Below are 23,884 nucleotides of genomic sequence, written 5' to 3' on the forward strand. Positions count from 1 at the left end.
AGGATTTATGTAGCCTAGGCTATCCTACCGTCCTATCACTGACTAAATAATACACATAGCCTTACATTAGTATCGATTAAGAAGTCATACCAACATCAGTGTTTAACCCTTATATTTAGTTTCCTTAATTTTAAAGTGATCCTGCAGTTTGGCAATCTGTGATGCTGCATTTAGTGAATGGAGACAAGCAAGCCTACAGTGTGATAACTCTACCATTGTTACAGCAGCGCTCATATCCGTTACATGTGAGTGATAAATAGGCTTCTGTGGCCTGTATGACTAATGACGGAGCATTAGGCATGTACAAGCGTATTGATACTAACGTATTAAACAACCCCCATACCTTTTACTTATCAATATCCTAATGACAAAGACGCACTGACTGCTTTTATATTATATAGTCTATAATAGCATCACGTGGCCAGCAAATCTGAACGGAGATTAGAATTTGAATTTGGCAAATCCAGCCTCTCACATTTGTCCACACAAACATTTCAGAAGCAACAAGAAAAAACACTGCCACTCAGGACGAGCCAATTCATTTTGACCATTACTTAACGTTCCCTTGCTATTTATCCCCTGATAATTCCGATTGATAATAAACTTTCAATATATTAAAGATAATAAAAAGGAGGAAAAGGGAAATGCTATGACCTGCAATATTGCTACTTAGGCTATCAGGTATGCCCATCTTGCCATATATTCAAAATGTGTAGATATCTCTGTACACTGTGGAGATATGTAGCCGCTATGCTTTATAGGCAGCATTAAATAGCACGTCAGTTAAGTCTGCAGTCTGTATCAGCAGTAATCTAGGGCATATCTGTTTGTAAAGGCAAACACTCCCAAAAGCATGTGGCTTAATTGTGTTAGGATATTCCTATAGTTCTACTGCCGGCTGTAACCTGGCACAGAAAATCATTCAATTCAAAGACCAACATAAGTGGAATTGTACAAAATGTAAACATATAAAGTGTATTTAATACATGCTGTAGCTCAGCAGGCTCACTCCCAGACGTTCTAAAGTTAACAATGAGACATTTCGAACATTGTTCAAAAGTCATTGATACTGTGTGACAACACAACAGTCACAGCGGCTGCATACTGGCGGCTTTCAGATAGGATTCCATTATCAACTATGGATCCTGTTCCCTTCATAATAATAACAAATTGTAATTAGCGCGTTCACAGATGCATTAACAATGGTTCAAATGTTATCGGTTATTGGTTGTGATTGATTTTTGATTAACATTCGGGCTAATAAGAATAGAGCAGCAATTGTAAGGTAGAGGGGTTATGCGGTTCCACCGGCCAGGTCACACGGCTCGTGAGACCGGGCGGGGATTTGTCTCTGGTGCAATCCCATAACCGGGAAAGACCTCACGTCTCGCGCAGGAGAATATATTTCAAAATATGCTTGTGCGCGTGCTGCCGTTTGGAGACAGATTTACGAGCCGCAGTAAAAGGCGAGATGTCGGGGCTTGGTACATCAATCTCTCTCTCTCTGTCTCTCTTAGCCTACTGTCTCTGCTGTCTGCTCTCTCGGATCACTCTATGCATAATAATAATAATAATAATAATAATAATAATAATAATAATAATAATAATAATAATAATAATAATAATAAAAATAAAAATAAAATTAACAAGAAATAGCCCATCTTGTCTCTTGCAACCACTTCAGCAGGTCTTGGACACTTTACGGCCATTCTACATTTGAACAAAGAGACATTTTCGGTTTCTCTCTTTTTCTTCAAAGCCTGGTTAATCATTAACGAGGAGGAAGAATCTACCTGTCGTAATCCATCACGGACCAAGACACCCAAAATCTCAAAGAATTCCAACATCACTTCAATTATCGGCTTTTAGTATTATTCTGTCTCACCAATACATGTTAAAATAATATTTTAATAAGCCGTAAGCCATGACTTCATGCCGATTTGAATCACACATTCTTTGCAAGTTTGATTGTAATTTCCTTTAAATAAGCTGTATGAATTCTTAAATTTAGGCTACTTTCAAGAATATACCTGACTTTTTTTTTTTTAAATATGAAACTATAAAAATAAGAGCTATTTGTCTTTAGAAAAATAACCAAGTCCATCATTTTAAGACATTCCTTTGTGTTTTCTGTTGTCACGTGCATGGCAGCATATGAATGATTGCAATGGTTAAGCTACAGCACTACTGAAAGTATCTCCTTGACCCGCAGCCATCATAATTCGGATGTTTAGGCTATTGGAATGGTTCTGTGTGTGTAACAGCTTTGCATGCGGCTGTGCCAGGTTTACAGAGCTGATTCGCATTGCTGTTGTCAGGCCGGCCCAGGTCTCTGCTGCTACTTATCGTAGCTGTTGTTTCACACTGTGATTGCTATAATTTATGGCCGTCATTATAGACGCCATCATCACCACCGCAAATGTTTGATTTCAATCTTGCTGTGGGTAACATATCAAGGAACCGCCGGAATACAAGTTTAAAGGACTCTGCATGTGCGTTTTAGGGCATCAAAAGCGACTAACAAATAAATTGCCACCCATCTGTCTTACTTATAATATGTTTACTACATGTGTTTCCTTCTTGCTATTGTATGCCTTAGTCATGTTGTAGATTAGATATATATATATTTTTAGAATTGTGTTTTGGCTCTGCTCTCACCACCAAGTAGTTCTGGCTAATTGCATTTGATATTACACATATTTGTCTCTTCTCTGCTCTCACAATTGTTTAAAAATTCCTGATGAAGACAGTAGCACTTGACTGTGTGGAGCTGCTTTTATATGTTTAGCACCCAGCTACCTGAAGGCTGAGAGCAGCTCGCTGCGCTGCTGCGGCGGACAGTGATTTAGAAAGGCTCGGTGTCTTCAGGCTGCTGCGGACCATTGTCTGACCTTGAAGTCTTTCTTGTTAGCTGCATAGCAGCGAGGTTAGCATGTTAGCATCCTGGCCTCAACACTTTTTTTTTTTTTTTTTAAGACGCTCGAGCTCCTATTGTTCCGCAATAGAGGCGGCTCTAGAACCGGGAGACACCACGCCGAAAGGATCCCAGCGCCCTATTGTTGCTGCCCTGCACGGCCTCGCGACGGGGGTCTGTCTCCGTTGTTTTTTCGCCTGTCTCTCTCTCTCCGCCACTCTCTCCTTCTTTCTTTAGTACACTACTTATCTCCTCTCTATATATCTTTGTCTCCCTTTCTTTCTGCAACAGCTCTCTTCTCTGCTCGGCACAGTCCGGCGTGCTACCTGTCCGTTACTCTTTCTTCTAAATAGCCTAAATGTCTCTTCATTATATTTTTTTATTTTTTATTTTTTTTTACGAATTACAGCGCGCGCGGTATAGCCACCCCACCAAGGAAACGTGTTAATGGGATAAAATAATATACGCGTTTCAACAATTAAGTCCAAATCAAATATTAAATTCAGATTTAAGTTTTCACACAGATGTGGAAGAATAATGGGGTCTGGTCTGTTTTAGGGATTAGACTTTTTTTTTTTCTCTTAGATTTACGACGTGTGTTTAGGCTACATTTTGATGTGGAACATGCATTTGTGATTATACAAACAAACAGTTGGGCGTAGCTTTGTCTAAACTATCACAGTTAGTCTCTGTGGCTGTTAAATATTTAGTTGAGCTCCGGGATGCGCTAACATGACACCACAGAGGAGGAACACTCTCAGATAAAAATGTGCTGGCGCTTTGCTCATGTCATCATCGAATATTTCCAAATGCTGGAAACATTGAAATATAAGACAGGACAATATAAGGAATCCCCCTTGTTCAGCCGACAAACGGCGAACCGAGAGAGAGATGACAGTGAGGAATAACGAAGAAAGAGCCTGAGACGTGCAGTCATTTTTTTTTTTAAAACGAACATAGTCGGTGACAATCATCTTTTATCGGCCTCTCTGTGCGTCTGTGAGGCCTACCTCTGCTTTACCTTATACTTTTTAGCACACACACCACTCATTGCCTCCCTCTGGAAATGCTAAAGGGTGAACAGAAGTAGTTTTATTTTTTTTTTTTATTTTTAAGTCAGAGTCCTTCATCACACAACACTCCTGCATGCACTGGTCCGGATGGGTCCCACGAACTAAGAGGCGCACGGATACCCCCTATCACCCCATCACCCCCCACCCCCGCCCCGACCAATGCACCACGTGATTCATTAAATAATAATGCAGAGGTTGCAGAATAGATAGAAAGTATGTGTGTTCGTCAGGAATATAACGGTAATACGTGGTGCTGCTTCAGTGTGTGTCTGTATGTGTGTGTGTGTGTGTGTGTGTGTGTGTGTGTGTGTGTGTGTGTGTGTCTGTCTGACGTCGAAAATCCAACTGTCCTTTCAAAAAAAAACTACAAGCCCCCCCTATAGCAGTGGAGAGAGGGGGAGAGAGAGAAAAAAAAGAGAGAGAGGGGGGAGAAGAGGAGACACTAAGAAACGCCAACAGAGAGAGAGAGAGAGGAAGAGAAAAGAGAGAAGGAGGCTGCAATAAAACAAATTTGGACGGGTGTGCGTCTTGCGGGTCGCTGTGGACACCGTGAGTATTGCGGAAGGAAGGTGACTGCATGGGGGGAAACCACAATTCTTCTTCCTCATCTTCTACGCCGCTGCGCCGCCTTCATCCTGCCCGCATCCCTCTCACTGAATCATAGGCTATTTTAACATCGTGGTAAATATGCCCCAGAAATACCCATCTTTCGCCGTGTTTTCTCATCGTGCATGTTGCTGTCGTGTTGTTTACACATCACCCCCACCCATCATCATCAGCCATTGTTTATAGGTTGAAGCGGTGCAGCAAGGCAGCCTGCAAACCGGAGGGAGAGAGAGAGAGAGAGAGAGAGAGGGAGAGAGAGAGGGAGAGAGGGAGAGAGGGAGCAATGCAATGTTAGCCGATGGCTGTTTATATTTTAAGAAGCACTTGGATATTCTTCTCCATCTTTCTCCCATCGCCTCCTGTCTGCCTCTACATCTCTCTCTATATCTGCCTGACTCTCTGTCCATCCCTCTCTCTCCCTCTCTCCCCTCTCTCCCTCTCTCTTCCTTTTTCTCCCAGCCAGCTCTCTTGATTTATAGTGAGGCAGGGTGTCAGCGTGCGGCCGGGGCTGCCATTGTGTGTTTGTGAGGGAGTGCTGTTGTTTACGGTGCTGCCCGCGATAAATCACGTTTTTCCTCCGCTGTGGGAAGACGGTGGGGCAAAAATGACGGTCGATGGACCGGTGATACACCGGAACGAGGAAGAAGGAGAGGAGGAAGAGATCTCGCCACGGCAGCCATGGGCTCCTCTTTCTGATCCGGCTCTGTTTTCACTGCCGCGCTCTCTTTCTCCTCCTCTACATCTGCATGCCCTCTCACACACACACACACACCCTTTTTTTTGTACACTTGATTATTACTTCGGGTGTTGCTCAGTATGACAGTGGCTGGCCGTAGCTCCGGGTTGTGAATTACTGCGGCGACCAATTAACGGGAGATTTGTTTAAATTTGGCACACCGGGCACGCCTCGGCCGCAATGAAATCTCATTTAAAAAAAGGACCTGCCGGCCAGGAAAATCTCATCTATCTAGCCAAGAAGTGTGAGTGAATCCAATAGCTCTGCCAGGGGAGCCAAGCTGAAGCTCTATACGCCGGTTCGAGTTCATGGCTTCTCACGCACGATTAGTAAGGGCCCGGGTTTAGAGTGTAAAAAAGTCATTCAAATGCTCTCTGGGTTGACAGAGGCTATCCAGTAAGAATCAACTTGGCATGGGAATTTTTATAATGACATTATAATGTCAACAAAACTACCCGCATATTGTTGTATAGAGGCATAATGCATCTGCTGCTGATAATTGCACTGAGAGGAGAGCTGAGGTGTCTTTATGGTGTCCAGACTGTACTCTGATTGTGAGTTCATGTTTTTTTTTTAGAAGTTGTCTCCTTCTCTCCATGCAATTTCTTTCAGTGTGTTTTCTTTGGATGCTAGATGGAATGGAGTCGGGCGCCATTATTCATGTCAGCACTCAGTGTTTCTGCCTTTGCTCAAATCCACCGTGAATCAGACCTTCTTCTTCTCTTTAAACGTGGCGAGGAAAATAAGATGCAGGACTGGAGGATTTTGTTTTCTTCTCTCTCCATTTTTGCTCCATGTTTATATTCACTTATATTTCATATCAAATTATGTTGCAGTTCTTGTACACATTCTTCCTATGGCTATGGCAATGCAAACGCAATGGCTCAATGAGACATCATGAATTGGTTGTGAGACCATGTGTAGCCATTCCCATTGCGAGTAGCAAGTGGGGTGAGAAGGGTGCGGGATGAAGTAACGCTGTTCCATCGGCTAACCTCATAACTCACTGTAGTCAGCTTGCATGGTGTTGTTTTGGTGTGAATGCTAATATATGCAAAGTACAAAAAGTACAGGGGGCAGTCTATAATAATAAATAATGCATTTTATTACATACAGAATATGCTTGCAAGACCATTTTTATTGACATTATAATAATAATCGTAATAATCATAACGTTTTGTTGTGTATTGCAGAGTTATGAACAAATGTAGTGATGCATCTCATGCGGCTGGAATATATGGATGGATGGATGGAGAGATGGATGGATGAATGGATGAATGGATGGATGGATGGATGGATGGATGGATGGATGGATGGATGGATGGATGAATGGATGGATGGATGGATGGATGAATGGCTGGATGGATGGATGTGCACCAGGAATCACTTTACAATTACATTTCCCAGGCTGAACTCCCTTCTCCCCCTCTGTGTGTCTCTCCCTCCTCGGCCATCACTACAGTGTAAACCTTAGTGTAACCAAATTAGAGCGTCTCCGCCGGCTTCCCATCCCATGATAATGGCAGTAGCAGCGAGAGGCAGCGTTTCTCAAAATGTGTATTCCTGCTGCCCGCCGCCGTGTCAAAAACAATATCCCGCCTCATTTCTGTGGACGGAGAGAGAGAGAGAGAGAGAGAGAGAGAGAGAGATGGAGGGGGGCGGGGGGTACATTTCTGAACGCCATTCAGAACTGCTGGGCACACACACACACACACACACACACACACACACACACACACACTGTGGTAAAAGTTAAGAGGGAGCCACACTTGGCGTTGAAAATTAGCCAAAGCGCATGTTCCTGCCACTGGTGCATTAAAAGCGTCCCGAGTCACACAGTGAAGGGAACACGGCAGCAGAAGGGGTTGCTTTCTCTTATCTTATCCCAGGCATGTGTCCACTGTTAAGTGTGTTTTGTCTGGCAAGGTAGTTCCAGATCAAACCCAGCTGAAATAGTTCAAATATTTGAAACGGTGTTGAGAAATGATATCGCTCCCTGTCTGACATCCATTATAGCATGCTGCCATCGAAGCTGCAGGAGGGGGATTTCCACTCGTGTGAGGCCTCGCCGCATTCGCAACTCTCCAGCTAAATACAATTGTGCACACACGCCGCTGCCGTGCTATTATTCATAATCCAGATGCGAAAAGGCACGTTCGTTACCTCACTCTGAAAAAGACAGATAGGCGGCGTTAATGTGTTACTGCGCTGTGTCTTCGGTAGTTCATTGTGACGCCACACACATTGGAGGCTGAAATTAATGTTTAAACACCGAAAGCTGCTGCAGGACAATGGCAGCATTCTCAGCTCATTGTGACATCAGGGGAATAAAGGAGGCATCTGGAAATGTTACGGGCCTATATAATAAGACGGGTAGCTTGTGTTGTGTATGTTGATAGCTACATTATTGTAACATTAAGCGTTAACAGTTAAATGGAAGCAACTGTGTGGAATGTTTCGGTGAAGAGTTGGCTATTTAAAGAATAATGGCGCATTCTCGTTTTTTATTTTTTATTTTTTTTTACCGTAACAGCCCGGAGGAAGCTTGTTTTTAATCTCGGCTTAACGGAAGAACAGTCAGCAGTGGATATACTCAGTCCGTTCGAAGGCGAAGGCTAAAACACAAAGCAAATGAGGCTGAGGCGCAGGAAAATTGGCATATCTGTTTGTATCCCCCGTGATTGAGGCATCCTTTTATTGCATATGGTCAAAGACAAGGTCGGTGCAGACCCACGCGTCTGACAGACACGCATGAAGGCCAGCGGACAAGCCTTAACACAAGGCGCATCTTCCCACTCTCTTCTGATAATGGCAGCCATATTGTCGTCTTCTCTGTCTGCAGTGCACCGAGAAAAAAATGTCTTCGATTTAAAAAGAAACTAAGTAATGCTACTGTTTCAACACGCTATGTAAAATTATAATTAAAGGAGACCCATCCATTTAACTGTAATCCCTACAAACGTCGCCCGATTTTAAATCGTTTCCTAAAGAAAAGACATAAGAAGAAAAATAAATAAAATCACTTTGAATTTGAGCGTTCCACAAAATAATTTAACATTCAATAAATAACACAAGTATTACGCAAAGTGAGCAAAAACAGCGCACAGGCGCTTTTTGGCCTATACATCTCCACGTAAACCCGTGTTGACCTGTAGCCTATACAAGGTTTAATTATAGTATGCGAAATGAATTCAAATAGGCTATTTGTTGAAGGAAAAACAAAAAAGTGTTTTGTTGTGTCCACCTTTAAAATGCCCAATATGTAGGCCGAAGCTGTTCTATAAACTTGCCGGAGAATATTTCAGCCACGCGCTGTAAAACGATCCTTTAAACAGCGAAAATAAATCCACCGAACGCAGTCCAGATTTTAGCGGCACTGTAACCATATTCTATATCCGTAAGACCGGTGCTTATTGATCGGATCTAAAACGCCGCGGAGTTAATTTAACTTAAAGGTCGTACTCATAGCCTATAGACTAATAATGGCTTGGGGACAAACCCGTTTATATTTCTCGCTGAAAATACATAACATCATGGGAGAAATAAAAGCAGTTCGGTTGGAGTGGAGCAGAGACTCTTCGACAACAGTCAAACATAAATCAGAGGAGCGCTCGGCCTCATAAATCTGCCGCCGCTGGACGTTAACGAGCGGAAGATTGAAGTGTGGGGAAAATAATGTTAACAAAACACGTTAACGTCTTTAAATCAACCTTAACAAGGAGGGCTTTTTAGGAACGCAATGCCATGATTTAGGTGATTATAACAGAAATAATTGATTTGCTAAATAGCAATGGGAGTTTATTAATATTATAATATATATAAATATTATTATTAATATTGTTTAACCTAGTGCCTAAATTGCCTTATCTTTTAGAGGCTGCAGATGTCCAGTCTCGTGCTCCAAAGCGCCAGGTACTTCCGGGGCTTTTCCTCGCGCGGAGATGATTACCCGTTCGAAAATAAATCAATAAGAAGCCCAGCTCTGATTTATAATCGGCTGCGTGAGGGCAGTGATTCAAAGCACGTGAAAAATGAGCGGCTGAAACCGTATCCAGAGCCCGCGAGCTGCGTTTTTTTTTCTCCTTTAACCGGGCCGGAGAGCAGCATGCACGAGAGCGATAAGAGAGACCGAGCTGCTAAGCCGGAAATGTTTCCACGAGGAGGGAACCAGGCACGAGTGTTTTTCCCCTCTCAGTTGTCTTTCTTTTATCACAGCGGCTACAAACCAAAAATAACGACTTCGCCTTCGTGTAATTGAACTTATCTCGCTCTCTTACTTCGTCCTCTTCCTCGCTTTGTCTCTCTCACTCTCTCATTGTGTGTGTGTGTGTGTGTGTGTGTGTGTGTGTGCGTGCGTGTGTGGCAGTAAAGGCTTGTCTATACGCGTGGGAAGATAACACAAATACACACAGAAGAGAGGGAATGGGAGGGAGAGGTAGAGAGATAGAGGTAGAGAGAGCAAAGCCAAGTGCATCTGTTTGAGATGAATTTAATATCTACATTTTTATAACGACCAATACCACCAAGACAGGGCGTTCAAAAAACTTCGCAAACATAGAATTACACCCCATGTCCAAAGTGTCCAAAAAATGTCCCAATATCCTATCTCTATGAAAGGCTCACAAGATGTATTTGGCTATTTTAATTATTTCAGTCAAAGCCGCATATCATATCATATCATATCCCAAATAGATAGTCTTTCTTTCTTTTCAATTGTGCTTCCTCACAATGTGTGTAACATCTGTATAGCCTATAGTTACGTTTGTGGTCGGCGTGGGAATGATTTTGGTTACGAAAGGTCGATTTCATTCAATTCATACATTTTTGAATTTAGATTTATATGAAATTGAAAGTGCAACCTCTTTGGTTTAATTTGCTTTCGTTTAGATGCATGTAAGGTTTTTTGTTTTCGTTTGAATAAACCGGCAATAACATTTCACGGTTGTGCCTGTAATCAGCCCAAATCGGACAGGCATATAGCTTATGCTATGGGCTACTCGCTGAATGTGTAGCTAAATATGCCAACCACGGCGGAAACAGTTCCCTGTGAGGACGCGCGGGTCAAAACCCAGCAGAACGTCTGCTCTTCCTCCCCGCTCTCAACTCTCAACTCTCAACCTCCTTCTCCCTCTTCCTCTCCTCTGATCGCTCTCAGTTTGACGCCATGTAATAACCAACATCTGGCCCAGGATGGACAGCCAGGTCACGCTGAACCGCGCTAACCCCCTGGCGCACCTCCACCAGACTCCCCTATTGGACAGGAACAAGAACAAGAACAAGAACCAGACTCCCTAGGTTCATGCGGCCTGTCCAGCTGTCAGCCCAAAGCCATGGTTCGGGAACACTTCACGGTATCAATCCACCTTAACCCGCGCCAGCAAAGCCGGGACGAAGGAACAAGCCAGAGGTCGGAGCAGGGTTAAGGGACCAGGACCAGCGTATCTGGAATTGTCTTCAGTGTTCCGCAGATAATCAGTGAAGCAATTAAAATGCGCACGAAGAGAACGTTTTATTATTTCATAAGATAGGAGAGTTTGTTTCCCAAGGGCTACAGGTTAGCAAGGAGGGCTAGCGGCAACTCTAGGTAGCAGAACAACAACAAAACAACAACAGTGTGTGTGTTTTAGTGGGCTAGGGCTTGACCCAAAAGATAGCAGCCGTCAGGGAGGAAGGAGGGCACGTGAAGAAGAAGGGACTGGAGGACTCTGCTCCTCTCTTTTGGCGAACTGAGAGAGAAGGGATAAAGAAGAGGGAATAAATAGGTTGATAGGTAGAGGCAGAGGACGGCGCATACGGCGTCACCCTCAATCCAGGAAAGCTCTGGCAGAGGAAAACGGCTCGCCCAACATACTGTGTGCCCATCGGAGCTCGCGCTGGACCCCAACGTTCGCTCTCGTGCCGGTGGACAAAGATAAGTCTTTAGGAAAAAGAAAAAGCGCGAGCCCTAACCGTGGTGCTGGCCAGGCACGTACCGGCCTGTTACACAGGGAATTTTGAAGCACTGGCGAAAGGGGGGGTGAGCGCGCGCACGCGGTGTGTTTTTTAGGGTAAAGTAGCACCGCGAGCCCCAGACCGAGCAGTCCCCGACAGCTTGTGAGCTTTGATTGTTGGAGATTTATGACTTTAGAGGCGTTCTAATGGACACACCATTATATCAGCAAGCAACAGTGCGGGTTAAACGCCGGGCTTAACTGCCATACATGTTGTTTTAGTGCCATTTTGGACTCGAGTAGCCTACACGTTATAAAAAAGTCAAACCGTCTGGCTGCTCTTAATTACGCACAGACAGTCAGTGAAAAGTAGCCTACGTCCAAAGGTTTTTGCAAGAAGGGATTCTCTGGTCTCCTTTACTTCCATCCGGTGTCTCCGTCCGTGTCCAAAAACAGACTGCATCCAGGGAAAAGCACAACAGCCGGAGGACAGGCACGCCGAGAGAGAGCAGGTAAGGTCTGCCGGGATGCTTCTCGCTCAGTGTCCCGGTGTGTGTTCCCGAGGCGTCCCCATTCCACGCGCTCCGCCACTCGACATGTCATTAATTATCTGTTGTGTGACCGTGGTCTCTCTCGAACTCGCAGAGGCATCCGCGGGGTGTGCCCCCGTGCAAGCTAGCCAAAAGCTTATTTTCTGTGTGTGTGTGTGTGTGTGTGTGTGTGTGCGCGCGAGCGCGCCTGAAGGCAGCTAAAGACAGATGCCTCAGAAAAGGTAACAGAAAAGGGTCGCCATGCTCTCTCTCTTTCTCTCTCTCTCTCTCTCTCTCTCTCTCTCTCTCTCTCTCTCTCTCTCTCTCCATTGTAAAAAAAGAAGTTTCCTTGCAGTGTGGACATGGAGGTGTGTGTCTGGTAAGTGCGTGTGCGCGTGACACAGTGAGAATGAGTCGTAGTGAATAGGGACCTCACGGCTAGGTGTAAAGAAAGAAGATGCATGTAAGCCACGCTGTGATTTATGATAGTGTGAAAAGATTGCTTACTCAAGAAGTCGTCCCCCCCCCCTTCTCGCTCTCTTTCTTCCCCTCTCTACTATCCACAAATTGTCATGCCCCCCCCCCACCCCCCCTCCAACAAACAACACATTCCACAAATGGTCTTATAAACAGATTAACAGATTTTTTTACTCAGATCTAAGCAAACACAGGCAAACTCGTTATAAATAAATGTATAATTACAAGTGCTATTATTTCAGTTTAAATGATTACAAACTGAAGGTTTTTTTTTTCTCCAAAATTGCCCTAATTCACCCTTATTCCAACTAATGTGTTGGGTTTCTCATTATTATTCCAGCCAGATGTAGCGTTAGGTCCATTTAATTGGAGAGGGATATGAAACCAACAGCAATATGGGAATCTAATCAAATTCCACATGGAGGTATTTATGTCCATACCAATATGAACACTAAATGCACACAAATGTGATTTTACCTATGAGTCGTCAGGTCTTACTTCTCTTGATTCCTTTGTTGTGAGCGGACACGATTTCAGCTTTTGAAAACTACTTAGCCCAATTGATTTGTTTAGTCTTTTCTTTACGTGCTGAAATATACTGTTTTCAGCTTAAGCAAGGTTATATTTTTCTCTCTATAGATATGGTCCAACACAGTATACCCACAGAACCGTTTTAGCAGTGAGTATTGTATTGTATCAGCACAGGAAAAATAGCATCAGCCAAAGAAAGTGCAACTGTTATGGCCTTCACATTAAACATATACAAGGTCAAATAATACAGCATTAGGCCTCACAATCAATGAGTTGACTGATTCCATTTGAAGGCTATAACGCGACGTAATGCGTTGCATCCAAATCTGATATTAAATATAGGCCTAAATATAAGTTATTGTCTGTTATCCATTTGTGTTCCATGTGACCAGATGTTGATCTCCATGCAGGGCTGGTTTTTAGAAATACTGAGGCCATGAATCCCGGCTAAAGCTTTCACAGATAAGAAATGTTTATATGGTTTCTGGTGTGGTGGGAAACATAAATAACCCGTAGCCTTCAGTATGTTATACATCATCATCTTCAGACGTGTCTAAAAAAGAGACCAAAGCTCTCATTTTGTAACGGCTCATATAAAGATTTCAATGTCCATTGTATTGTATTAATCAGTGTGTGACATATGTGACTTTATTTAATCTACCACATCCAACACAAATGTGAATAAATCCTAATTCAATATTCATTGTAAATTTCAACTAAAGTTTTAAATAGGTAGGCTCCAAATTCTAACTCTTTATCAGTGGTTCTCAACCTGTGGATGGGAAACCCCAAGATTAATCTAAGGGCACACAAGATGACAGGGTCAAGAAAGAAAAACGACATATTTCTCTAACACGCAAATTAGTTTTCTGGACATCTAAAACTCATTCAAATGAAATAATCTATTTGAGCACAAGATATGTCTGTACTTTAGGGGGTCACAAGCCAAAAAGGGTTGGGAACAACAGCTCTATATGTACGTCATATCAAGTAAAAGCCGGACAGCTCCTTTGGATGCTTGCTTGCCCTCGGTGGTTTTTACTCACTTCCGGGCAGAGAGACTTTAAAGCCATAAAAAAACCCACAGCAACTCCAACACAGCTGTGATTTAATTGATTTTTTCATACATCACTGACAAACTATGGGAAAACACCGATCAAAGTAAAATAGTGGCGGCAAGCACGCCTAACATTGTCGCAGTGTATAAAGGCTGACAGGTCTGGCCCAGATCCATACAGCCGCTTTTTCCTGCTGTAACAGGTTTAATAGCAGGCCTATCTGCTGCTGAGCCAAGTGGCCTGATTATATTACAATCAGTGGCTTCTTTTTCTGATCCACATGTCATAAGAGAAGCATGTTGTTAGGAAATGGATCCAGGCCTGGTGTACTGGTGCAGGCTGTTCAACACTCAGAGCGTAATGAGGCCTCAAAGCTATATAATAACAACTTAGGAAAATCAATTTTTAAGGCAATGCCAAACCACAAATTACTACAGATATCACTGAGTGCTAGTGTCCTGGATGGACTGAGACACCAATGCAGGGAGCGATCTTGTTTAACCAACAGGCAGCCACAGCGGCTGTATGTCCTGAAATTTAACATCCACACAACTGGATACACAACGACAAAACCCCCGAAAAAGATGCTCAGTCATTGGACAAGGTGGCTTCCAGAGGACACCCAAACCAACTTTAAAGCATACACAGAAGCTAGTTGAACTGTGCATAGGGCTGCAGCACAGCATGAGCAATTTGTCACTATTCTTAAACCAATCTGTTTTGAAACATCCTCCTGAAGCTCTTGAGTGCCTTTTTGCTACTTCTTACACAGACATTTTGTTAAATCAACCATCAGCTTTGACATCACAAACCCCAAAAGCAGTTTTAGGTCAGAATATAGTTGTCAGAACAAAACATGCTGACACTGTAAATACAGTTTAACTTTAGTTTACTGTAACATCACAGCTCAGCCAGAAATTAAACTTGCCCTGAACAAACCTTTCCTTTTGTGATTTCTATCTTTACCACTCTGTGTGCTCACACACACACACACACACACACACACACACACACACACACACACACACACACACAATCACATCCACACATCCATCCCTGTTCTTTAATGCCTGACAGACTTGGTGAGCTTGGCACTTTTCATGGCCCAGGAGCAGAAAGGGCAAATTGACCCCCAAACCCCCCTCTCTCTCTCTCTCTCTCTCTCTCTCTCTCTCTCTCTGTCCCTCTCCTGGCGTCAGAGCTTTCTTTGAGTTTGAGGTTAAAGATTAGCATCTCTGATAAAGATTAACTCTCTGTCAAAGGAAGGTGCTGATGGCGAGCGTTTCTGGTTCAGGACTGTTAGTGACACAGGGGCAAGCTCTTCGGGGAGATGTGACCCTGCCTGCAGCAAGAGCAGGGTAGACACTGGGCTATAATGTTGGCTCAATGGGTAAGATAAGGTATAGATAACATAATTTAATGCAACATTTATGTTGCAAGTTTTGGGTAACTGATTTTGTTTAAAGTTGTTGTTTATGATTAATAGACATAAATAGAGTTTTTTTATTTGAGTAACGTTAGATTTTTTGCTAATTACTAATTCCAAAGAGGAAGAAGCCAGCTCACAAGCCACCCTCAGTCTACCTCCTAGACTTCAATAACTTGTTGAAGTCTAAGCTCAGCTCTGATTCTTGGTAAATGTGTGCAGGATCCCTGCAAACTATTCTAAAACCATGCATTGGGAACTGAATTTGTCAACTTCAGCAGAAGCCTGTGGCCCAAACAGGATTCAAATACGTCTTTTGTACACTGGATGTGCGTAATGCCTCAGTTATGTGTCTACAGCCAGGAGCCACATAGTTAATAAGGAGAAGATTTGTTCAGATTTCACAGGCGGAATGAAAAGCACATGTTCACCAAAATAAGAGGATGATGTCAATGTCATTTCCTCTATCATGATTCAGTCCACACCCTGGTGTACTACACATGTAAAGCATTTAGATGTAACTGAGAAATGTCAGTCTTTAGAAACATGGCTGTAAACAACCATAAAGGTTATATAATTTAGACTGGTTGTGTAAATGAAGAGCCTACAATGTGTACTCCGAGTGCTTCTCATGAGTTCATACCACAAACCTTTACAATGAAATGCCAGTAAAGAATGATAAATATAGGATTTTGTCGTGGCGGTTGATAAACAAAGTTACTAATTGTCAGTGCATAGAAGTTGTTAGATTATAAGCTCGGGTTTTTTATTTCTGTTGCATTGGATTGATTTGATTTGTACAAGCGTAATAAGTGATAACTGAGTAACTGTGCAACAAACTGAAAAGCCCTTTACCCCTCTGAGACCCACACTTTAATTAAACAAACTGGAAGCAGAGGAATATGTATGGTGCGCCTCTCAGTTTCTCTCAGTAGTGCATACTTGCTCTCTGAAAAACGGTGTTGAAACTTGTGTGTCATTGGCGGAGCAGGAGGGGAGGGAGATGAAATGTGTTGCAGTATAGGTTTGTCGTCGCTTGCCCATTTGGTGTGGCGTTGGTGATGCTGCTGCATGGCCGTTCAACCTCATTACACTTCAAGAAAGGCTTCAAATGGACTTGTTGAAAAATGTATAAACGGATATTGACTGATCCTTGGGGAAGCAAATAGTGATGGCAATGGGTGCTCTGGTGGCCCCGAAATGTCAACATTTCTAGACAGACACTGAAGTAAGCAAAAGTGGTGGAGAGGCAGCACATGTGCTTGTTTGAAGACAAGTTGTTTTTCGACCTTTCAGTGTGAAAATAATGTTTCAATATTTGCTGTTTGTTAAGTGTTTATATAGGCCAAAGTAGTAATGTACTAGCAGAGTAAAAATCTGCAGGGGAAAAGAAAACTGTTGTTGTTGACTGTGAAGTTACCACCTGAGGTGTAACAACAAAAAAAGGGAACCTGCACGTGTCTAAACAGCCCATGTGTTCTAAATTGACTTGATTCTTACGCGGCTTTTCTTTTCTTTTTTTTGCCATTTAAGTGAGACCAAAACAGGGAGTTCAGCTTCTGGGAAAAGAAACGTGCTATCTTAAACATACGGCGATTCTAAGATCATTTGAGCAAAATGTGAAGGGCCATGAAGCTCACTGATGATGCAGTAAATTATGTCAAATCCAGAAATTGGACACACATGGGGGGATGTGTCCAACCGATTATGAAGTTGCTGCCACTGACGCCACTGCAACTTCAGAGGTTCAGCAGTCTAATAATAGTTCTCGGTTAAATAAGGCTGAACACATTCAAAAAGATTTACCATCCACAAAGTTGGCCTACAGTTTTGTCTGCATTTGAACATGGCCCATGTTCTCCTGATTAAAATAGACTAAAACTCTAAAGTCAAACTGAAAAAAAATGTTTAATCATTGCAGAAACAACCTTGATAAGCACCAATTATTGCATGCAAACATATTCTGGATGATAACTGTACACATAGTATGTATAAGTATTTGTGTTGGACTTGGTAGAGAGATGACTTTATTCTTTGTCCTGTTGTCAGCTGGCTGCAGTTTCACATTAACAGCAACACAACGATTTAGATTGAAAGTTAACATTTCTCTCCTGTGAATCCTGTCTTAGCTCAAAGGTTACAGGTATAAGGACTAAAGCATGAAATAGTGCATGCAAATGGTATTCTGCAGCACTCAGCCAGTGGGTTGATCATTAAAGCACTGAGCTATTGCTCCTCCAGGTCAAAGGTCACTTTTGGAGAGCTGTGTGCCAATATATCACTGTGTGAGTGCTGCTTAGGTGGGGGCTCACAGCTCCTGTGTTATACCAGAATATACTACTATTCGTAGCAGCACTGATAGTATACTGAAAGGTCTGAACTTGGTGTAGATGTGTTATCCTTTGTGTTGCTGTTCTGTTTCAGGCGGTATAAGGTCAAAGAAGTATGAGGACAAAAAAAAGCTCTGCATAAAACTTTTAGATCAAGCTAACACCACAGCTGTTTATCCAGCACATAGACTTTGATAAACATAGTGTGTGTGTGTGTGTGTGTGTGTGTGTGTGTGTGTGTGTGTGTGTGTGTGTATGTGTGTGTGTGTGTGTGTGTGTGTGTGTGTGTGTGTGTGTGTGTGTGTGTGTGTGTGTGTGAGGGCTGAGGCAGAGGCCGGTGACAGCACCACCAGACCAGGCAGAGATAAGAGCAGAGAGTAGTGATAACGTTTGTTCAGGTCATGTGTAACTTGAAAATGGAGCTACAACACCATAAATCCATCCGTTCATCAACATCTATGTGTTGAAGTAGAAATATAGCATCTCAAAAACTCTACATAACCAAGTTCCAGTATCACAAACTTGCTTTATTTGAGTAAATGTACTTTGATACGTTTTTGTTCCATCCATCCATGTCCCATGAGTGTGAACCTGCTGTTCACTCACTTAATATGCATTCTGTTCAATTATGCACCGACACTATTTTGTTGCTTCCACTTACGTTGCCACTGTTTTGCATTTGCTCCATCCTTAATTTCAAACTTTCACTTTATCCATCCTGAGAGAGAGAAAAAAAAACAAACACTCATCTACATTTGTTTTATCCGGAATCCTGATCCAGGAGCACTGATTTCCTCTGAAAGTCCCCCTCTCTCTCCCTCAACCTCCTCTTCCACTCAAAATTTGGCTCATCAGCTGTTCTGGGGCTCTGGAGGCGGCCTCCTCCCTTTGTCTCAACCTACAGGCTAGCTGGCTAAGCTAGTCGGCCCCTGCATCACTTTCTGGGCAACTTTAGACTAGTCCACTACTGCTCCGTAGCTCCAAAATTTCCGACTAACCCGCGGGGCTAAAGGGGGGGACACAGGGAGGGAAAAACCCCGACTGGTGCTGCGATGGGGATGGACGGCAGCCAGAGCTGTGCGTGAGTGCATGGACAGAAACAATAAATAACTTTATAGTAGCCTAGTAGGAGTAGTGGTGGTGGAGGTGGTGATGGTGGTGTAGGCTGGTACGGGGAGGTCGGGGGATCCTTGCTTTTGATTTATGTGTTTGGGGGAAGCTGTCAGGAGCAGAAACAGAGGCAGCGCGGGCCAGAGATTTTATTCCAGCACTTTAATAAAATATATCAGCCACTATGCAACAACACGGACAGCGCTTTTCATCCTGCGGTCGTGGATGCTATTATACAATTATACAATTCACCTTTAAACAATGTTTAGCACCGCATGCAGCAGTGGATGGATGGATGGATGGATGGATGGATGGATATCTGTCCGGCCGGGATGCGTTCTCCTGCTCTGGGTGCTCAGACCCACATGAGGATAACCGGGCAATAAGCACGGAATTTTGTCCGGGATTAGTGTTTTCTCTTTGAATCATGCTGAAAGTTATTCATGGCCTGCATGGACGCAGAGCCGCTGGGAAACAGCTGTACACCTTATGGGGCAGTTTCTCTTTTTCGCTTGCTTCCAATTTTCTTCTCCCTTGTCGGCGTTTGGTGTTTGGCAACATTTTGGACGTTTTTAAAAGTTCCGTTATGGATGTGTTCAGTAGCCTATTAATGCAGAGAGTATCAACTTGAAGGTTTTTACACTTGGCTTTGAATTATATTCATAATTTCCATTGGAATTATTTGGAATCAGGATATAGACGCACCCCGTGCATGTCGTTCAATTGTAATTCTTTTTTTTTAATTTGAGATATTGACTGTATTTTTGTCAAACCTGTTTATGGCGTTACTGCACCGATTCATGTGCTGACGTTTTCACAACAGGTTGCAGCTATTAGGCTATTTCTATAATTAAGGTGTAAGTAAACAGCCTATTTATTGTTTTAATTAAGCTCCTACTTTAATTTGCCGTTTTTTAAGAGAGTAATGCTGTTTAACTTTTATTAGGCCTAAAAGTCATGAGCTGACATTTTGTGTCAAATAATTCATGGATTAGAACATTTTCGATTATTTCTATCTCTCCATTCCGTCTTTTAGCTGCATTACTGATCCGAGTGCCATTTTTCCTCGTTTAATGGTAAAGACTTTCCCGACAGCAGGCAACCCAGATCGGATATTTCCACCGTTTTTAAAACGCAGGGAAAACATAGTGATTATGAAAGCATATGTTATATGATACCCGAATCAATAACATGTCAAATTACTCCCAGGCAGCCTTCATTCCTCTCTCTCTCTGCTCTTATTGCCTTTATTCCGGGATTTCACCGGGTATAATTTAAGGTCAGGCTACCTGTCAGCGGCTGCTCCTGTCCCAGCCGTTCGATTACACTACAAGAGCTCTGTGCTCTGTATCGGATTTTAGAAAGACCTTTTGATTGCATATCTCACCTCCCGTTTTCTCCCCCTTTATCCTGCAGTTCTTAGGAGCTTTCTGGAAGCCGTTTCCTTTAATCACAACACCAGACAATAAGAAGAAATCTTTCGGTGAGTCCTTCTGTTTTACTTTATTTTTTTGTGTGATGCTATGCAATGTGTTAATGATCTTTGAAGTGTGTGCATGTGCAGTGTGATCGCTATTAGAGCGTGGAGAATGTGACAATTTCGTTTAAAACCTTAGGAATTGCACTCTGTCAATTTGTTGCATTCTCTAAATTCAGACTATTCAATCTGGTCAAAACATTGCATATCTTCAACAAAAATAGTGATTATATTATGAGTTTTTTTTTGTTTTTGTTTTTAAATGTAAAAAAGTATTTTAAGACTGCCCGCACCTTAATGCACATAGGCTAATCTCTGCCATGCTACTCCTTTTCATACATTCAGGCCTAGTGTGATCAGTATTATTATTATTAGGCTATTCTTTTTAATATTATACATTATTATGTAGCCTAATTCTACATTTCGACGTCATATTGTTTGGAATTTCCGTTTACAAAAACAGTGCAGACTGCAAACACAATAAGAAATAAACACAAAAGTTATCGCAATTGAATGATGGTAAATGTTTTTTGTTTTTTTTTCACTGATTGACGATTCTCTTCATGGAATTTTTTTTTTTTAAACCCAACTGAATTTCTAGAAAGTGCAGGTCGTGTGTGTGTGTGTGTGTGTGTGTGTGTGTGTGTGTGTGTGTGTGTGTGTAATATCATGTAATGACACGTGCTAATGTAATATAAGCCAGAGGTGTGAAGGGCAGTGTGATGGCCGCGGGTTACAGCCGCAGCAGGAGACATACCGGGGGTCACTTCATCATTTGATAAGACAGTTATTAAAACTGCACTGTAATAATGAGCCTATAATGCTAACACAAGCAGTAATAATTGTAGCCTAATAACAGTAATGAAACTATCACTAACCGCAGCATAAAATGAAGTCACAGTTGTAAAAATGCTTAAAGTGATTTTCATTCAGACCACCTAGAGGAACAAACATTACAAATAAGTATACATTCTACCTAGTGTTGAATATTTTAGCATTGGCATTTACAGCAACACACTGTTTGGACTCAGTAGCCTACAACTGTGTAAAATATGATTTTAAATCCCGTAGTCGGAGGAAATTCCTGTGTGTCATCCTCCGTGGCCTACACGTCTGAAGTCCTGGGGGAGGGAAACAAGAAAGAAAAAAATGGAAAGAGGATTTCCATGGCTCTGCAAGGCAGAGAGTTTCAGTTGTGAAACCCAATATCCGTGACTCAATCCGAAACACGGAGCCGTCGATGCGCGTCTGCCATCCAAGGAAAATAAAGAGCAGGAGCCATCATTTACAAGCACCGGCGTGCTTTTACAAGTCAATACATTCACATGCAATCCGCTCTGCTTATTTCTCCACATGCACGGCTCTTCCCACACTCTTGTTCAGTGGGGAAAAAAGGAACAAAAAAAAATAAAGCTGATTAGTGGCTTGGTTAATGAGTAATGAGGTTTTTTCAGCAGCAGTTAGCAAATCCTTCAGTCCTTACAAAAGATGGTTTGAAGGAAAAGTTGCAGACGGACACATTTCAGGCTCCCACCTTCCACCTACACGGAGCTCATCCTCTCTTTTCAGCAGCCCACAGCAAATGCTATCTGTTTTAAAGTTGGGCTGTTTACACACACACACACACACACACACACACACACACACACACACACACACACACACACACGCACGCTGAAAACGCTAGAAAACTCATAAATCTTACGTAGCCATAAACGACAGGGGTAGCGTTCTGAATAATAAAAATAGAGGGAAGTGGGAGAGAGAGCTCTAGAGACACACATAGTGTTGTAGCAGTGTGTGTGTGTGTGTGTGTGTGTGTGTGTGTGTGTGTGTGGTGTTGGTATGAAAACATAGTAGGCCTAAGACACCTTAATTTCATTTCCATTTTGGTCTCACCTCTCTGTGTCTCTTTCCTTCTGGGGTTTCTTGTCACTCCTGCTTTTTTAGCCTACTTCACCTCTTTTTTGAAATGTTGTTGCACTTTGCTCCTGTCTTCCTCCACTGTGTCAAAGCACAGAGAAGAACACGGACTATCGTGTTCTTCCTTTAAAAAGACCTGGAAGTGGAGAATTTAAGGTTTCCCTTGCAGCCATGCAGCGCCATTATATCTGCATATATCATGGGCTACATTATCTTTTTATCTTTTTTTTACCTTTTGTTGATTTCTTACATTTTTACTGTTTGTATCTTTTATGTCAGTCTCCTTCCTTCCACTATGGCCTCCTTTCTTTTTTTATTTACCATTTTCTGTGCATATGTAGCAGCAGGGGGAGACAAGGTGTTGAAATCCTAACAATACAGACTATATACTGTATATTTCTACAGGGAGTGGTGAGCTGCAGGAGGGGCCCTGTAAACATAGTACTACTAAAATAACATTTTCTGGAAAAGTAGTGAGCGAGAGGGCAAGAAAGAGGGCAACAGCCCTGTTGCCTGTAAAAATGTCACCAACTATTATCAAATTAATTCACCAAATTGGCACAAACAGGTGTTTGATAGGTGATACCTCCCAAAAGAGTAACAGATCTTCAACATATCTTCACTCACTTAACTCATGGATCTGATTAGGTTGTGGCAACTCTTTCAAAGAAATAGCATATGTTTACATTTCCAGTGACTGTCCAACTTGGTGTAAATATATACCAAGTCAGTTGAAATTTTTCATATCAGCCATTAAGAATATATTTGATGTAAGCCTTAACATTTGCCATCCAACAGAGGAATATATAGCCTACTACAGTGAAGGCATATAAGCCTCAACGTGTTGTTACTGTAACACTGTTCAAAGATTAGGTCTACTAATACAGCTCCTGTGCTTCTTTATTTATTAGACTGTGCTATTTTATATTTTGCTTTTGTCACGTGTGAAATTATGAGCCTATTGATTTAGACTGCAAAGTAGTTTGATCTTAGTAGGCTACCTAATTTCTATTTACATGGTTTTGAGTAGCCTATAATCCACAGCCAAACTCAGTGAAAATGAACTGCTAGCCCCTGGAAAGGAAACTTATATATTCAAATTGTCTAAGGCTGTTATCTATGTTCTTCTGATCCTGTTCACCACCCTAAACAACATCATAGCCAACAATAGGCTATAGTTACCCATACATAAGTCTTATGTCTTTAGCATAGCCTACTAATTAGAAATGAAGGAGAAAGACAAAGATGGACTGTCCCATCCAAACAGGAAGCCCATGCTGTTTAAAATCAGAGTTTTTAGGAGGGGGGAGAGAGATAATTGTAAACAACCTGTATTGATATTAGGCTATACAAGTTACTCAAAAGTTTACCTGGTGAAAAAAGCCAGTTGTGGGCTGTAGGCCTATGTTAACATGCATACAATTCCAATTTGAAAGAGTTCATTCTGAGCTAATAGCAAAAGTATAGGCTACTAGGCTACCCTATGTCTGGTTGTAGGACTAACACAAGTGCCTGCGTGTTTCACTTGCAGCCAGTGAAATTAGCATAATTTGTAAGTGACGCTGGGATGTTTGATGGGGGAATCAACGCATCCGCAAGTCAAGCCCCGTTATTTCCTCCGTTACACCCCCGTGAGCGTTGCTGGTACCCGGACTTGTTGTCAACAACATAATGATAATACCTACTGGGTACTACCATCTGAATTATTCTACTCCTCTAGGCCTAGTATAGGCTGTCGTTGCTGCCGCTAGCCGTGTGGAATA

General features: G+C 42.4%; 1 protein-coding gene across 3 annotated transcripts in view; it reads left to right on the forward strand.

The window, feature by feature from the left end:
* hoxb3a (homeobox B3a) overlaps positions 1–23,884 on the forward strand; it is a 68,817-nt gene that overhangs the window by 30,361 nt on the left and 14,572 nt on the right. Inside the window, exons 1-2 of one of the 3 annotated variants that reach the window (XM_035994657.1) lie at positions 4,441–4,536; positions 20,138–20,204. The gene's annotated coding sequence lies outside the window, so the exon portion shown is untranslated. Of the gene's footprint in view, positions 1–4,440; positions 4,537–11,446; positions 11,772–20,137; positions 20,205–23,884 lie in introns of those variants that run through there. The other 2 variants (XM_031317858.2, XM_035994652.1) reach the window with 2 other exon arrangements.

This window comes from Sander lucioperca, chromosome 2, assembly GCF_008315115.2.
Source record: "Sander lucioperca isolate FBNREF2018 chromosome 2, SLUC_FBN_1.2, whole genome shotgun sequence".
In the NCBI taxonomy this organism is placed as follows: Eukaryota; Metazoa; Chordata; class Actinopteri; order Perciformes; family Percidae; genus Sander; species Sander lucioperca.